At 37.0% G+C, this 16,235-nt stretch overlaps 1 long non-coding RNA gene across 6 annotated transcripts in view; it reads left to right on the forward strand.

The window, feature by feature from the left end:
• LOC129639899 (uncharacterized) overlaps positions 1-16,235 on the forward strand; it is a 243,309-nt gene that overhangs the window by 168,057 nt on the left and 59,017 nt on the right. Inside the window, exon 7 of one of the 6 annotated variants that reach the window (XR_008708660.1) lies at positions 5,377-5,703. The exons of the other annotated variants lie outside the window; for them this stretch is intronic. This is a non-coding gene — a long non-coding RNA (uncharacterized LOC129639899). Of the gene's footprint in view, positions 1-5,376; positions 5,704-16,235 lie in introns of those variants that run through there. 6 annotated transcript variants of the gene reach the window in all.

The following is a 16,235-nucleotide window of genomic DNA, read 5'->3' on the forward strand; positions in this document are numbered from 1 at the left end:
TGCCCTCCACTACATTCTGGAGTTTGCTCAAATTCACATCCTTTGGGTTGGTGATGCTATCTAACTATTTCATACTCTGCCACCCCCTTCTCCTTTTGCCTTCAATCTTTCCCAACATCAAGGTCTTTTCCAATGAGTCAACTCTTCACATCAACTGGCCAAAGTATTGGAGCCTTAGCTTCAGCAACTGTCCTTGATTTCCTTCAGGATTGACTGGTTTGATCTCCATGCTGTCCAAGGAGTCTCAAGAGTCTTCTCCAGCACCACAATTCGAAAACATCAATTATTTGGCACTCAACCTTCTTTATAGTCCAACTCTCACTTCTGCACATAACTATGGGAAAAACCATAGCTTTCCTAGACAGATTTTTGTAGGCAAAGTGATGTCTCTGCTTTTTAATATTCTGTCTAGGATTGTCATAGCTTTTCTTTCAAGGAGTAAGTGTCTGTTAATTTCATGGCTGCAGTCACAGTCTGCAGTGATTTTGGAGCCCAAGAAAAGAAAATCTGTTAGTGCTTCCTGTTTTTCTGTCTGCCATGAAGTGATGGGACCAGATGCTATGATTTTAGCTTTTTTAATGTTGAGTTTCAAGCCAGTTTTTTCACTCTCTTTCACCTTCATCAAAAGCCTCTTTAGTTCCTTTTCACTTTCTGCTATTACAGTGGTATCATCTGCATATCTGAGGCTGTTGATATTTCTTCTGATAATCTTGGTTCCTGCTTGTGCTTCATCCAGCCTGGCATTTCACATAATGTACTCTACATAGAAGTTAAATAAGCAAGGTGACAATATGCAGCATTGTTATACTCCTTTTCCAATTTGGAACCAGTCCACTGTTCCATGTCTGTTGCTAACCGTTGCTTCCTGACCCACATACAAATTTCTCAGGAGGCAGGTAAGGTGGTCTGGTATTCTCATCTCTTTAAGTATTTTCTACAGTTTGTTGTGATCCACACAGTCAGTGGGTTTAGTGTAGTCGATGAAGCAGAAGTAGATATTTTTCTGGAACTCCCTTGCTTTCTCCATGATCCACCAAATGTTGCTAATTTGATCTCTGGTTCCTCTGCTTCTTTGAAACTTAGTTTGTACATCTGGAAGTTCTCAGTTCACATAGTACTGAAGCCTAGCATGAAGGATTTTGAACATAATTTTGCTAGAATGTGAAATGAGCACAATTGTATGGTAGGTAGCTTGACCATTCTTTGGCAATTGCCCTTGTTTGGGATTGGAAAGAAAACTGACCTTTTCCATTCCTGAGGCCATTTCTAGGTTTTCCAAGTTTCCTGACATATGGAGTACAGCACTTTAATAGCATCATCTTTTAGGATTTTAAACAAGTCAGCTGGAATTTTGTCATCTCCACTAGCTTTGTTAATAGTAATACTTCCTAAGGCCCACTTGACATCACACTGTAGAATGTTTGGCTCTAGGTGAGTGATTATACCATTGTGGTTATCAAATCATTAAAACCTTTCTTGTATAGTTCTTCTGTGTATTCTTCCTACCTCTTCTTATTATCTTTTGCTTCTGTTAGGTCCTTACAATTTCTGTTCTCTATTGTGCCCATCCTTGTATGAAACTTTCCCTTCATATCTCCAAATTTCTTGAAGAGGTCTCTAGTCTTACCCATTCTATTATTTTCCTCTTTCTTTGCAATATTCATTTAAGAAGGCCTTCTTATCTCTCCTTGGATTTCTGCATTCAGTTGGGTATTTCTTTCCCTTTCTCCCTTGCCTTTCATTTCTTTCCTCAGCTATTTGTAAAACCTCCTCAGATAACCACTTTGCCATCTTGCATTTCTTTTTCTTTGAAATGGTTTTGGTCACTGCCTCCTGTATAGTATTACAGACCTCTGTCCATAGTTCTTCAGACACTCTGTCTACCAGATCTAATCCTTTGGATCTACTTGTCACCTCCAAAGTATAATCATAGGAGATTTGATTTAGGTCATACCTGAATGGCCTAATAGTTTTCCATACTTTCTTCAATTTAAGCCTGAATTTGGCAATAAGGAGCTCTTGATCTGAGCTACAGTCAGCTCTAGGTCTTGTTTCTGCTGACTATATAGAGCTTTTCCATCTTTGACTGCAAAAAAACATTGTCAATCTGATTTCGGTATTGACCATCTATCTGGTGATGTCCATGTGTAGAGTTGTCTCTGGGGTTGTTGGAAAAGGCTGTTTGCTATAACCAGCATGTTCTATTGACAAAACTCTGTTGGCCTTTGACCTGCTTCATTTTATGCTACAAGGCCAAACTTGCCTGTTATTCTGGGTATCTCTTCAGTTCCCACTTTGCATTCCAGTCCCCTGTGATGAAAAGGACATTTTTTTTTTTTTTTTGGAGTTGTAGAAGATGTTGTAGGTCTTCACAGAACCAGTCTCCTTCAGCTTCTTCTGCATCAGTGGTTGAAGAATAGTTGTAGATTACTGTGATGTTGAATGATTTGCCTTGGAAACCAGTTGACATCATTCTGTTGTTTTTGAGGTTGCATCCAGGTACTGCACTTTGGACCCTCTTGTTAAATTTTGAGGGCTACCACAGTTGTTCTAAAGGATTCCTACCCACAATAGTAGATACAATGGTCATCTGAATTAAATTCACCCATTCCTGTTGATTTCAGTTCACTGATACCTAAGATTTTGATGTTTAATCTTGCTGGCCACTATTGAACAATATTGCATAGGAATATTCCAGATTCTGATGGAATATTGTTCTTTACAGCATTGAACTTGAATTTCCCACGAGACACATGCACAACTGAGCATCATTTCTGCTTTGGCCCAGCTGTTTCATTCTTTCTGGAGTTATTAGTAATTGCCCTTTGCTATTCCCTAATAGTATACTGGACACCTTCCAACCTGGTGGGCTCATCTTCCGGTGTCATATTTTTTGCCTTTCCATACTCTCCATGGAGTTCTCTAGGCAAGAATACTTGAGTGGGTTGCCGTTTTCTCTTCCAGTGGACCACATTTTGTCTGAACTCTTTACTATTACTTGTCCCTCTTGGGTGGTCCTGCATGGCATAGCTCATAGCTTCATTGAGTTACACAAGCCCCTACGCCATGACAAATCTGTGATCCATGAAAGGGTAATTGACTATATCCCGATAAAAAAAAATTAAAAAAAAGAAACAACCCTAAAATAGGTGTAGGCCAACAAGTTTCTCACATGCTTAATATCGAAGACATGTCAGTGGGGTTGTGCAGTTGGTTTTGCTCATCACTGTTACTTAAGGACTCTGGTGGATGGAGGCTTCATCTTGGTATGAACTTCCATTATCATTAGAGCATGGGAATGGGAAAATGGTGAATCACACGATATCTCTTAAAGCTTCCCCTGTAAGTGACACTCCATTTGATTGCCAAATAAAGCACATCGCCTAACTTCAGCAGAGGCTGGGAGTGCCTTCCTACCATGTTGCTATAGAGAAAACTAGACTGGTTAGCAGCACTAGAAGCAAACACAGTGTCCAAATATCTTTATTTTTGGAAGGATTTTGCTTCTAGATATCAGAAAACCAATATAAGAATATAGACAGAGACTTGACTTCCCTGCATTTGGTTTCTCTATGAGAAGGTTTAATGGAAGCAGACAAGTGAGTATAACCAAAAAATTAATGAATGCTGTCTGTATGTCAGATACCATATCTGGAGGAATAGTGCCTCATTCAAGAAGGCACAGAGAGAAAAAAACCATATATAGAAACTTTGAAAAAATGATTACAGAACAAGTTAAATAGAAGACTCAGATATGAACTACTAGCAAATCCAGTTATGATATTTCAAAGAATACTTTATCTTTTTTTATGTAGTAGAAGAAATCATGAATCCTATAAATAACAGAGTATAAATTGCTAGAACATACTGATGTGAAAAACAACGGGTGAGTCAGAGTAATGGACAGGAATTGAACACTGGCCACCTTGAAGAGAATCATTCAATATATTTCTATAATATGGTCTGTCTACTTATTTTTATATTATCACCCTTCAAGTCCAAGTCACTATAGTCCCTAGTTTGAACTATTTCAGTCATCTCCTAATTGGTTGCCCTGATATCTCTTTTACTATCCCCAACTAATCTTATTTCCAAAATGCAAACATACTGATATTTTAAAATATAATGATCATTTTTTCACTCCTTTCTTAGCACACTTCAGGGCTTCCAATTGCACTGCAAAACACACACACACACACACACACACACACACACACACATTCTTTACCATAGCCTACAAAGGACTAAAGACCTTGTCTTTATTACTTCTCTAACCCTATCCCACTCCAGGCAATGGCACCCCACTCCAGTACTCTTGCCTGGACAGTCCCATGGATGGAGGATCCTGGTGGGCTGCAGTCCATGGGATTGCTACGAGTCAGACACGACTGAGCTACTTCCCTTTCACTTTTCACTTTCATGCATTGGAGAAGGAAATGGCAACCCACTCCAGTGTTCTTGGCTGGAGAATCCCAGGGATGGGGGAGCCTGGTGGGCTGCCGTCTATGGGGTCACACAGAGTCGGACACGACTGAAGTGACTTAGCAGCAGCAGCAGCAGCAACCCTATCCCATGCCAATGGGAGGTATACTGATTCCACCAAGCCAAACAATGGGGGTTTAAGAGAGAGGAATATGTGTTCTCTGGAGAAGATATCATGGAGATGAAGGTGCTCAAACATGATTCTTGTCTGAAAAATCCAAAGCAGAAAGAGTAGATGTGACTTGTAGGGTATGTGTGTGCATGCTCAGTTGTGTCTGACTCTGTGTGACCTCATGGACCGGGACCTGCTAGGCTCCTCTGTCCATGGAAATCTCCAGGCAAGAATACTGGAGTGGGTAGCCATTCCCTTTTCCAGGGGATCTGCCTGACCCAGGGATTGAACCCATGTCTCCTGCACTGGCAGGCAAATTCTGCACCACCAACTTGTAGGGTTTTAAAACAAAAATACACAACTGTTTGGAATTAACTGACACTTTTGGAGATTGGTTTCTGTAAATAGGTGTGTGTTTCTCATGTTTCCCATGAGGTAAGTGTGGATCCCTCAGAAGCAGCTCAGCTTGGCTCATCCTGTAAAATACCTGTAGGGACAAAGTGAGTCAAGATGTAAAGGTACTATGTGTTTTTCTTTTCTCTGGCTTCTTTTTCAATTAAGAAAAAAATCTTTAGGTTTGAGCAGGTTTTCTATGCTGAACCTATATCTAGTTCCCTTTGCATTTATCTTGCTTGAGGTAGCACATTCTGAATCTGTAAGTTGGTATTGTCTTTCAATTTTGGAAAATTCTTAGGTATTTTCTCTGTAAGTATTGCTTCTGGTTTTGTTTCCTTTCTTCCCTTTTTTAAATGTCATCTTTTTTTTTCAAATGTTTATTTCAGTTTATGTAGCTGCATTGGGTCTTAGTTGCAGCACAAGGACTCTCCAGTTGTGGCACAAGCAGCATGTGGAATCTTCACTCCCCAACCAGGGATCAAATCTTCATCTCCTGCATTGCAGGACAGATTCTTAACCACTGGACCACTAAGAAAGTCCCTTCTGACTCATTTTCTGATTGTTCTCCTTGTGATACCAATTACATGTATTTTAGAATTATTCCCCTTGTCTTATTTGTTTCTTGTGCTCTTTTCTATTATTGTATCTCTCAGTGCTTTGGTATATTTTCTCCTCAATCTTCACACATATTTTGTTTCTCCTCTCTTCATCTCTAATTTGATATCAAATCTGTTGATTCTTATTTTTAATTATTAAAATTTCTCCTTCTAGAATCCTAATATTTCAGCTCCTAGCTCTCTGCTGAAATCTTCCCTTGCCACTAAATTTCTTAAATTGTTAATCAATGCTTATTTTACAGGTCATGTCCAAAAGCTACAATATCCAGATTTTGCATGTTTGTTTATATAGTTGATTTTCCCTAGTTTTTAGTCAATTTTGCTACTTTTTGCACAATTTATTGCTTTAAATTGAGTGCTGAATAATGTGTATGTCAAAATAGTTGGTATTATTTGAAGCTCTGAAAATTGGTTATGTTCTAAGGACAATTTAATATTGCTCTGGCATGCAGTTAAGCTAAAGACAGATTATTTTATGTCAATGAGGGGTTTATCTGATTTAAAGTTAGTTTTAGCTTTTGTGAGGGGCTGGTCTATTTCATGTTCATCCTTACTCTTAGTATATAACCATTCAGGGTCCCAACTTAAAGCCTCAAATGTTTACATGGGTTCCTCCTCCTCGTCAGGTTTCAAATTCCATTTTTTCCTCCAGATCTGAGATACTGCAAATAAATCTCATACCTTTTCCATCTCTCATCCCCTGCATGTGACTGGACAAATCCTTTGAAAGGAAAAGTGATGACACCTCAGTCTTATCTTCTTGGTTTCCCTAGTGTTAGAGATCTTGTCTTCACAAGTGCATATCATCTTGGTAGATTTCACTACAATCAAACAAATGCTATTTCACAAGTTCTCCAGATTTTATAGTTTTCTCAGGGGTATTATTGGTCTAAAACCAAGTAGCCCACTGTTGCATGAAGAGGTACAATTGCTATAAATATTCCATATTTAATATTCTAGTTGTTTTTATAATTAAAACTTATCTTTGCCATAGACTGAATATTTGTATCTCCCTCCACATCCAGATTTTATACATTTGTTTATGTAGTCGATTTTTCCTTAATTTTTCATCAATTTTGTTACATTTTGCATGCTTTATTATTTTAATTGAGTTCTGAAAGCCTAACTTCCACCATAATAGTATTATGAGGTGGAGCCTTTGGAAAGTATGTATTCTTTTTCATAAGGAATGGGATTTGTAACCTTTTAAACAGAACCCTGAGAGCTCCTTGCCCCTTCTGCCCTGTGAAAAGAAAACAAAATGATGGCCATCCTTGAACCAAGAAGTAGGTCCTTACCAGACACTGAATTTCAGATGATGTGATCTTGGAATTCCCAGCCTCTAGGGCTGTGATAAATTGCTTTTATTTGTAAGCCACACAGTCTATAGTCCTCTGTTAGAGCATCTTGGGGCTTCCCTCGTGGCTCAGCAGTAAAACATCCAACTGCAATAGGGGAGGCAGGAGATGCAGATTTGATCTCTGGATCCAGAAGGTCCCCCTGGAGAAGGAAATGGCAACCCACTCCAATATTCTTGCCTGGGAAATCCCATGGACACAGGAACCTGGAGGGCTGCAGTCCATGGGGTCACAAAGAGTCAGACACCACCAAGTGACTGAGAATGAACAAAGGCAGCCTGAATGGACTAAGACAATCTTGGTACTAACTATAAATATTTGCATAGCATGTTTAAGAAAAACAATTCATTTTAATATTTAAAGGAATGCAAACACTTTAGCATATAAAGTTCCACTCATAATAATTTCCATGATTACCTATTGTAGATTAATGCAACCCCAGATATCCTTAGAAATCTGTGCTGTAGGCACAAACATTAATTTGTTTTAGCTACTATGAATAACACACCTTACTCATAAATTGTAGCCACTAATAGTAATATTATTATTTTTTTCTGCCACTCTGAAAATCATTTCAAATTGCTTTGGGAGTTGTGCTTTCTTAAATTAATATATCTTGCTTGGCTATCAATTTAAACTATCTAGAGGTTATTTATTTGGTGGTTGATTTATTGATACATCTAATCATTCAAGTGTTTATTGACCATCAACTTTATATTATGGGTATTGCTAGGAAGCTGTGTATACAGTTGAGAGTGGCCCAGGCAAGGAATTAAAATGCAATAAAGTTAAAGCCAAAATTGAGAAGTGTGCGTATTGTAAAAGGAACAAAGAGAAAGAGACAAACTCTGCGTGGGAAAGTCAATGAAGGATTCAGAGTATTGCTAGCCTTTGACCCTTGAAAAACCATTAGTTTTTGAGTTGGATGAGTCCCATGAAATCTCATAAAGTAGTTACTAAGTTGTGCCATGAGAGATCTTGAAAAGATTGTTAGCAGTTTAGCATGTGAATAGGGCCCAAAGCTGGAGAGAGATTAAAACTGAAGAATTCCAATCAGTTAGGCATGACTGGGAGAAGGCAAATGGCAACCCACTCCAGTACTCGTGCCTGGAAAATCCCATGGACAGAGGAGCCTGGTAGACTGCCGTCCATGGGGTCGCTAAGAGTCAGGCACGACTAGGCGACTTTACTTTCACTTTTCACTTGCATGCACTGGAGAAGGAAATGGCACCCCACTCCAGTGTTCTTGCCTGGAGAATCCCAGGGACAGAGGAGCCTAGTGGGCTGCCGTCTATGGGGTCGCACAGAGTTGGACACGACTGAAGCGACTTAGCAACAGCAGCAGCAGGCATGACTGGGACATGAGGGTTCTATAGTGATGGTGGCAGTGAGCAGAAAATGAGAAATAAGACCAGAGAGAAAAGCATGATAATGATGGGTCTTATGCACTATGGTAACAAGTTTGGCCTTTATTTTGTAGTAGTGGATAATCATTAAAATATTTTAAACTAAGGAGTAACATTACATTAAATTGTGTGCGTGGGTGCTCAGTCGCTTCAGTTCTGTTCGACTCTGATCTATTGCAGAGATCTAAGTGAGAGCCAGAAAGGAGGAGTGGGGAGGGGACTTGAGTTCACTGCTATTTTTGTTCCATATTACCTCTGTTTCTGTCCATACATCATTTTATTTTCTCATTCATAACCATAATCCCTGAGGCTACCACCTTTCCAATAATTTATTTAATTATTTTCAATATTTAATTGGCAACCATATTTCTATTTGACTCTTTCAAAGTAATTCCCATCATGACACTTCAAATACCTAACTTGACTGAAGGAAGGTTCTTGTTTCTGTTTTGCTAACTTTTAAATATTTTAAATACTAAGTTTAAATAATAATCATTTATGTTGAACAGCACAGATTTTCTAAAGAGTTTTATGAAGTGGATACCTCACAAATGTATTTGAATTATGGTGAGGCTTAACTTTATCAATATATTTTAAGGTCCTTCAATATGAATACAATTAATTTTTCTCTATTTCAGACACACATATATTTCACACCAAGAACATTCCAATGTAATCTTACAATATGAACCAGAGAAATAATGAAAAAATCAGATTGTACTTGGAAAGGAAATAATAAATGACCCAAAGAGGGAGAAAAAAGCTTCCATTAAAAAAAAATTATTAACTCATTAATTATATTAATAACTTACATTTGTAAGAGACTTTACAATTTTAAATGATTTCAGATTTATTTTCCAATTTGAATTAAAAGATAAACTGTTATAAAGAATTTAATTAATAGTATGACAGATTTTAACATGGAGTTAATTGCCATTATTTTCAGAATTCTTTAATTATCAGGGAGACACTTGCTGAATACCTACTATGTGTTCATGATTATTTTAAATGCACTGGCAAACATTAATGGATTTGTACAAAGTCTTTTCCTTAAATTATCTAACACTTCTATTTTCCCACTGGGAAGGACAGACAGTTGAATAAATGTATCATTTAGTGTGAGCAAGAACAATAGTGTGAATATCTAGAGACACAGTTTATTAAGTTTTGGATTTTGAATCTAGAAAAAAGTGTGGATTTATATTATAGCTTTTCATTTCTAAGCAATGCCTTTTTTTAAAAATTTTATTTTATTTTTAAACTTTACAATATTGTATTAGTTTTGCCAAAGATCGAAATGATAAGCAATGCCTTAAAAAAATAATCCTCCACAATTTTAAAGGGACTTCTTTGACTGTAGTGTACAATTTAGCCAAGAGAGTCTTATTATATTACATTGCATATGATAGTGTATTTTCTTTCTAAACTAATAACATTAAGCATTATGCTTAGTGGAAATACTAAATTTTATATTACAGACAGAGCTTGTTCTGTTCAGGAACTAATTAACCAGGTATGATTTTCTTATGAACTTATATTGCCTCATTTCTGGCCATATTCTGATCTCTTATTATTTCTACTCCATATGCATAAAATATAGAAAAATTTTAAGTCTGTTGTATGCTTTCCCAATTTTTTTTTGTTTGTTTTTAGTATATTTTTACTCTAAACAATGTCTATTCCACTGAGGGTTGAAAGGATTTATGAGCATCTGGGTCCTCATCTGCTGCAACCTGTGTAAATCTGCATTAATCTTCAAATTCTTTCCCTGTTTCTTGAAAAACACTGACAAAGTTAATCAGTCACAAAGTTAATTAAAATTTAGGTCTAATGAAATGTCTCATCATCTTCAGCAATTCTCTGTACTGTTGGAAGATGCAGTTTATAGAGCATGGCTACATTGATGCTTATCGAACTCATTGAAAAATGGGGGGTTTTATTTTCAATTTAATCATTTTAAGTTCCAACTTTAAAGTATGCTATGACTTGAATTACATAACACAAGAAGATATACTGAAGTTCTAACCTCCGGTACCTGTGACTTTATTTGCAAATAGGGTGTTTGCATATATAATCAAATAAAGATTAGTTCATTTAGGATGGGCCCTATCAGTATGACTGGTGTCTTTATAAGAAGAGGAGAAACACAGGAATAGACCTACAGGGAGAGTCTGTATAAAGACAGAGACAGCAATGGGGGTAAAGACAAAGATTGCCAGCCACTAGCAGAAGGCAAGGAAGGACTCTACCCAGAGTACCATAGGGAACATGGCCCTCTTGACACCTTAATTTCAGGCTTACAGACTCCAGAAGGGTAAACAAGTAATTTCTGTTGTTTTAAGTCATTTGGTTTGTTTACTTTGTTACAGTAGTCACAGGAAACTAACATAGAGTGTCAACGCATTATTTTCTTCAAGATAATAAAAAGCATACAGGCATGCAACTCCAAGATTATAGGGTTGGATGGGTGCTTAATAGAGGTCAGTAACCCTGTGCTTCTAAGACACAGTCTAGTTCAAGTAAAGGAATGATTGTTGTTTTCTAATTAACTGCAAGGAAGTGAATGCTCCTTTATGACTCACTTTTTTAAAGTAAACTTTTCATTTTAAGATAATTGTAGATTCACATCAATTGAAATATTTGGATACTACTGTATTTCCCTGGAATTCATAAAGGAAGAGATCAAGGAGTTAAGCAAAAAGAATGTATGATCTCATTATGTGAGACTCTTCATTGTAAAATAATAATTAAAGAGGGGTGAATATTTTCATAAATGAGATTACAGCTGGTTATGAATAATAATATGAAGGAAAAAAAAGAGCACCCAAAGTAATCACTGAAGCTACAAATAGAGCTTTCTATTGAACCTATACTTGAAAAGTGCTGTGATACCAAAGGGGACTATGAGAAGAGTGTTTAGGCAGGTGATGGCAAAAATGAACTGAATTAGAGGAAGAAGATATAATATTGATGGGATACAAGGAGGAGAGCTTATTTTTAAAGTTCTGCTCTGCTCTTTCAACATTAGACATCATTGAAAAGAATTTTAAAATATCATTAAAAGAAATTGAAAGAAACGTGTGTATAAGGTGAGAAAGAGGATTAACCTGCTCTGAACAAATCTGTCAGTGAAATCACCAAACTTTACTTTTTATCAGGAATCATAGGGAAATGTGTAGATGTCATCAGCTTTTAAGTATGATTGTAAAGTAGTGGTATTTAACCTAGGACATAAAAAGAAGACATAACAACTTTTAAAACACTGAAATTTGGGTTGACATAAGAAAGATAGCAGAGTAAGAAGCTCCTCCAGGCTCTTGTTCTCCTACAGAAATAACTTAAAAAAAAAAAAAAATACTAAGTACTGGCTAAGATAACTTCATGTGTGTGTGCTATGCTCAGTTGTGTCTGACTCGTGACTCTGTGGACTGTAACCCACGAGGATCCTCTGTGCATGGAATTTTCCAGGCAAGAATACTGGAGTGTTTTGCCATTTCCTACTTAAGGGGATCTTTCTGACCCAGGGATCGATCACCCCTTTCCTGCATTGGCATGTGGATTCTTTACCACTGCACCACCTGGGAATCCCTAAATAACTTCACAGGAGTCCTGAAAAATAAATAATTATCAGATATATGACTTCATATGATATCAGATAAATGATTTGCAAATGTTTTTTCTGTAGGTTGTCTTTTCACTATCATGATGCACAAAACTTTGAATTTTAATGTAGTTGGTCTATTTTTTTTAATTGCATTTGCTTTAAGTGTCCTACCTAAGAAATTATCACCTAATCCAAGGTCACACCTGTGTTTTCTTCTAAGAAGCTTATAAATTTAGCTCTTACATTTTAGATCTTTGAACTAGTTTAAATTAATTTTTGTGTATGGTATGAGGTAGAGAGGTTCAACTTCCTTTGTTTGCATGTGGATACCCAGTTGCCCCAGCACCACTGTTAGAAAGACCATTCCTTATCCAAAGAATTATCTTAATACTTCTGTCAAAAATTAGTTGATCATAAGTGTCAACTTCTAGTCAATAAATTATTTTCCATTGTTCTATATGTCTATCTTAATGCTCATAAAACAATGAATTACTGTAACTTTGTATAAAGTTTTGAAATCAGGAAGACTTCCAATTTTGTTTTGCCTTTTAAAGATTTCCTTTGCTATTCTGAACATCTTGCATTTTCATAGCACATTTAGAATCAGTGTGTCAATTTCGGCAAAATGACAGCTCTGATATTGATAGGGATGCATTCAATCTATAGATCACTTTGAAGATTAATGTCATTTTCATAATATTAAGTGTTCCAATTTATAAACAAAAGATGTTTTGCCATTTATTTCAGTTTTTAAAATTTTCTTCAATGTTGCTTTTTAGTTTTCATAATACAAGTTGCACATTTCTTTGTTCAGATATATTCCTTTTGCATAATAGTATAAGTGGATTTTTTGGTTAATTTCCTGACAGTTAAATGCTACTTTAGGAATACAATTGATTTAAGTATATTGATCTTGAATCTGATATCTTATGATATTATTTATAAACTCTTTTTTTTTGTGTGTGTGTGTGTATATAGTTTTACTTCTTCCTTTCTAATTCAGATACTTTTTCTTTATTTTTTTTTATCACCTAATTGCTCTGGATAGAACCTCAAGTACAGTGTAGGCTAAAATGGCAAGAATAAATATCTTTGTCTTGTTCCTAATCATAAAGTTTAGTATTGTCTTTCAGCAAAAATATGATGTTAGATATGTATTTTTTATAGATACCCTTTCCAGGTTGAGGTAGTTCTTTTCAATAGTGAAAGAGTTAGACTTGTCAAACTACTTTTTTCTACTTTAAAAATTTGATTTTATTTTTTTCTTTTTCTATGAGTATGTTGTAACAGGGGCTGATTTTCATATATTGAACCAACTTTGCATTCCTAAGTTAAATTCCATTTAGTCATAAGGTACAATCCTTTCAATATGCTACTAGATTTGCTGCTAAGTTGCTGCTAAGTCGCTTCAGTCGTGTCCAATTCTGTGCGACCCCATAGACGGCAGCCCACCAGGCTCCCCCGTCCTTGGGATTCCCCAGGCAAGAACACCGGAGTGGGTTGCCATTTCCTTCTCCAATGCGTGAAAGTGAAAAGTGAAACTGAAGTCACTCAGTCGTGTCTGACTCTTAGCGACCCCATGGACTGCAGCCCACCAGGCTCCTCCATCCATGGGATTTTCCAGGCAAGAGTACTGGAGTGGGGTGCCATTGCCTTGTCCAATGCTACTAGATTTAGGTTGCTGGTATTTTCTTAATGATTTTTACATCTAAATTCATAAGGACATCAGTTTATAGCTTTCTTGTGATAGCTTTATCTAGTTTTGGTATCAAGGTAATATTGGTCTCATAGAATGGGCTGGTAAATATTTCTTCTTCTATCTTTGGGAAAAGTTTATAAAAGATCAGTGTTAATTTTTTTTTTTTTTTTAAGTTTGATAGTATTAGTCAAGGAGGCCATCTGTTTCTGGGTTACTTTTTGAGGGGCAGAGGTAAGAAATTTTTTGATACATAATTTAATCTTTTACTTGATATAGGTATATGTAAATTTACTTTCAGTAGTTTTGCATTTCTAGGGATTTGTCCATTTCATTTAAGCTGTGCTATTTGTTGGTATATTGTTATTCATAGTATTTCCTTATAATTTATTAATTCTGTGTGGTTGGTAGTAAAATCCCTGCTTTCATTATTGATTCTAGTAATCTCAGTCTTCTCCCTCTCTCTTTCTCTTGGTCAGTCTTAGCTAAAGGTTCATTAACTTTGTTGATCTTTTCAAAGAACCATGTTTTCAGTTATTGGATTTCTTTTTCATTTTTCTCTTCTTTCTTATTTCAGTTCAGTTCAGTTGAGTCACATAGTCATGTCCGACTCTTTGAGACCCCATGAACTAGAGCACGCCAGGCCTCCCTGGCCATCATCAACTGCTGGAGTCTACCCAAACCCATGTCCATTGAGTTGGTGATGCCATCCAACCATCTCACCTCTGTTGTCCCCTTCTCCTCCTGCCCTCAATCTTTCCCAGCATCAGGGTCTTTTCAAATGAGTCAGCTCTTCTCATCAGGTGGCCAAAGTATTGGAGTTTCAGTTTTAACATCAGTCCTTCCAATTAACACCTAGGACTGATCTGCTTTAGGATGGACTGGATGGATCTGCTTGAGGATGGACTGGTTTGATTTGCTTGCAGTCCAAGGGACTCTCAAGAGTCTTCTCCAACACCACAGTTCAAAAGCATCAATTCTTCAGTGCTCAGCTTTCTTTATAGTCCAACTCTCAACATCCATACATGACTACTGGAAAAACCATATCCTTGACTAGACACACCTTTGTGGAAAAGTAATGTCTCTGCTTTTAAATATGCTGTCTAGGTTGGTCATAACTTTCCTTCCAAGGAGTAAGCATCTTTTAATTTCATCGCTGCAATCACCATCTGCAGTGATTTTAGAGCCCCCCAAAATAAAGTCAGTCACTGTTTCCACTTTTTCCCTATCTATTTGCCATGAAGTGATGGGCCTGGATGCCATGATCTTAGTTTTCTGAATGTGGAGTTTTAAGCCAACTTTTTCACTCTCCTCTTTGACTTTCATCAAGAGCCTCTTTAGTTCTTCACTTTCTGCCATAAGGGTGATGTCATCTGTATATCTGAAGTTATTGATATTCTCCCAGCAATCTTAATTCCAGCTTGTGCTTCCTCCAGCTCAGCGTTTCTCATGATGTACTCTGCATATAAGTTAAATAAGCAGGGTGATAATATACAGCCTTGACGTATATTTTTCCTATCTGGAACTAGTCTGTTGTTCCATGTCCAGTTATAACTGTTGCTTCCTGACCTGCATACAGGTTTCTCAAGAGGCAGGTCAGGTGGTCTGGTATTCCCATCTTCTTCAGAATTTTCCACAGTTTATTGTGATCCACACAATATACTGTCAAAGGCTTTGGGGTAGTCAATAAAACAGAAATAGATGTTTTTCTGCAACTCTCTTGCTTTTTCGATGATGCAGCAGATGTTGGCAATTTGATCTCTGGTTCCACTGCCCTTTCTAAATCCAGCTTGAACATCTGGAAGTTCATGGTTCACATATTGCTGAAGCCTATCTTAGAGAATTTTGGGCATTACTTTACTAGCCTGTGAGATGAGTGCAATTGTGTGGTAGTTTGAGCATTCTGTGGCATTGCCTTTCTTTGGGATTGGAATGAAAACTGACCTTTCTTATTTACTTCCACTCTAATATTTGTTATATCCTTCATCTGCTTTTTGTTTAGTTAGTTCTTTATTTTCTAGTGTCTTAAGGTGGGAAGTTAGTGGGAGGTTTTTTCAGCAATATGTGAACCGTGAACTTCTTGATGTTCAAGCTGGTTTTAGAAAATGCAGAGCAACCAGAGATCAAATTGCCAACATCTGCTGGATCATGGAAAAAGGCAAGAGAGTTCCAGAAAAACATCTATTTCTGCTTTATTGACTATACCAAAGCCTTTGACTGTGTGGATCACAATAAATGGTAGAAAATTCTGAAAGAGATGGGAATACCAGACCACCTGACCTGCCTCTTGAGAAATTTGTATGTGGGTCAGGAAGCAACAGTTAGAATGGGACATGGAACAACAGACTGGTTCCAAATAGGAAAAGGAGTACCTCAAGGCTGTACATTGTCACCCTGCTTATTTAAGTTATATGCAGAGTACATCATGAGAAACGCTGGACTGGAAGAAACACAAGCTGGAATCAAGCTTGCCAGGAGAAATATCAATAACTTCAGATATGCAGATGACACCACCCTTATGGCAGAAAGTAAAGAGGAACTAAAAAGCCTCTTGATGAAAGTGA

This window comes from Bubalus kerabau, chromosome X, assembly GCF_029407905.1.
Source record: "Bubalus kerabau isolate K-KA32 ecotype Philippines breed swamp buffalo chromosome X, PCC_UOA_SB_1v2, whole genome shotgun sequence".
NCBI lineage: Eukaryota > Metazoa > Chordata > Mammalia > Artiodactyla > Bovidae > Bubalus > Bubalus kerabau.